The following is a 2,743-nucleotide window of genomic DNA, read 5'->3' on the forward strand; positions in this document are numbered from 1 at the left end:
AGGCGGCTTGGTGGCATATATATATATATATAGGTAACCCGCGCGATGCATCAATTTTGTTAAGCCAAAGTTAAATAATAGAAATATATTAAATTATATAATTATTAATTTTTTAATAAAATTAATTTAATACAATTTTATTCGAGTTGGTTGGTTTTCTAATATTTTTTATCAGTTTTGATTTAGCAGATTTTCAACCCAATTAAGTTAGGTCAATTTTGGTTTGACCATTTGTAAAGCAATTAAAATTAAGTCGACCCGACTATAGATATATTAATATTTTATATTTTAAATATGATTTTTTAATATGGAAAAGTGAGAAAGTTCCCATATTTCTAAGTCTAAAACATTTTATATCATAAATTTAATTTATTTTTTAATAATACCATTATAATTTATTAAATTTAAATTCAATTTTTAAGCTTAAATCTTTTAAACAAACAAACCAAATTGAAAATAGACCCAAATCAATACAACCTGAGCTGACGGTTTTTTACTAATGGTTAGTCAATTTTGGATGACAAACTCCTGGCCTGACCAAATCGATTTGGTAGGCAAAACAGCCTGCAAAACAGAACTGAACCAATCCTTGAACACTCCTAATTTTAGCTAAATTAATAGTTTGATCTCCAATAATTATTGAAATTTTATAGCAAAAGTACACAATTATTGAAAACAAATTTATAGTCAAAATACAATAAATACAAAAAATATATTAAATTAGTCAATAAATAGTGTAATCTCAAATAATAGTTTAATCTCTAATAAATATTAATCAATAAATTATAAAAAATACAAAATTACTGAAAGTAAATTTATAACAAAAATACAATAAATTAAATTTCAAAAGTTACATAATAGTTGTTTAATCTTCAATAATTATTAAGAAATTTCTATCAAGTAACAAAACAAAAATAGATTTATAAATAATTATTGAAAATATATTTATCACAAAAATATAATAAACAATTACTGAAAATACAATAAATATTAATTTTAGTACATATAAATATATAATGAAAATAAACTATTATCGTAAAATTATTACTAAAAAATGTTATTTTTTGGAAAGTTATTTTCTATAATTATTAATTTATATAATAGAAATTAGTTATTTACAATATTATTTAGTTATTTAAATAATATTATTGTTTAAAATTTTAAAATATTAATTATTTATTGAATTTAATAAACTATAAAATTATATTTAGTACTATTAGTACATAATTCGTTATTAATTTTGTAAAATATTAAATTATTATTAATATGAATATTATGAAATCTACTATAATTATTTTTCTACTTTTAACAATTATTTTAAATTTATTACATGATTTAATTATTTTAAATATTTGAAATTTAGTCATGTTAAATATTTAAATAATATGTAAAACATTTAAAAGTTTTTATTATATGAACTTTTTGTTTTAAATTTATTACGTAATATTAAATATTCTGTTATATAATTATTTAGATATTTTAATGTTTTTTTATTTAATATATTTTTATTGAAATATTTAAATCATATTTTATTTTTTAATGTTAAATTTTTATTATTTGAATAACATTTAAATTGAATAATTTGTAAATTTATAATTTTCATTGTTACTACATAATTTCATGATGGGTTTTGTAAAAATATAGAATTATTAATAATATGAATATTATTAAATCTATTATAAATATTTTTTTTTGTTTTGAATAAATATTTTAAAGTTAGTATTGTAATTTCATTATAATATTTAAATATTTCTGAAATTTTTTAATTGACACTTTCTGTGAATAGATATAGATAAAAAGTGGGGGAGAGGATAAATAGGAATTAGAGATAGTTTATGATAGAATCTATCTACTAAATTATATATAATTTAAGAGATGAATAGGAGTTAGAGATAATTTATGAGAGAAATATGAATTATAGACAATTTAGGAAAAAGTGGTGCCACTTAGCTAAACATTAGAAAAGCAAATCTTTCATTCTTTATAGTTGTTATAAATAGTTAAGCCAAATGTTATTTCCTTATTGGTTTAATTGGTAATTATGTGGAATTAAAAAAAATAAAAATTTCAAAAAAAACTGGAAATTATGAAGGGGAAAAAAACTTGATGGTATATACACCAATAGCCAAAATGATCATAATGCCCGTTGGCCTTACAATCATTCAATTTAAACCATCTAGCTTCATCACCCTTTATTTTTTTTATATCATCTAAAACTCATCATAACTTTTTCACATTTCTCTTTAACATTATCATGACTTTTCAAATTCTCTACATAGTCCCATGTCTGACATGATTAGGCCCACTCTAGACTTGCAAATTTTAGAGTCGTTGGGGCTAATATTTCAAGCCAGCCTATGACTGACGCAGCCCACATATCTTTAAAATATATGCATAACTATTATATGAGCAATCAGGGGTAGTATTATAATAAAATTTTTAATAAGGTTTATTAGTCATTTTAGGGGAGACCAAATCAGCCGCCACAAAATTGCCCCCCACAACATCCTACAGCACATACTTGCTGTGCATTGGGAATATCTCCTGATGATAATACCAGATATGAAGATATCTTAGGAAGATATTCCCAATACACAGTGGGGATGTGCTGTTGAACATTGTGGGGGTTGATTTGAACTCATTTTAGGAGTAGTTTAGTCATGTAAAATATTTAAATGTTTATGTGGACAACTTCTATTATTGCTCATTAATGGTGACCTAATAGAAGGTAAATTTTGGATAA

Source organism: Nelumbo lutea, chromosome 3 (genome assembly GCF_056320005.1).
Source record: "Nelumbo lutea isolate HS-2025 chromosome 3, American lotus-T2T, whole genome shotgun sequence".
NCBI classification, from domain to species: domain Eukaryota; kingdom Viridiplantae; phylum Streptophyta; class Magnoliopsida; order Proteales; family Nelumbonaceae; genus Nelumbo; species Nelumbo lutea.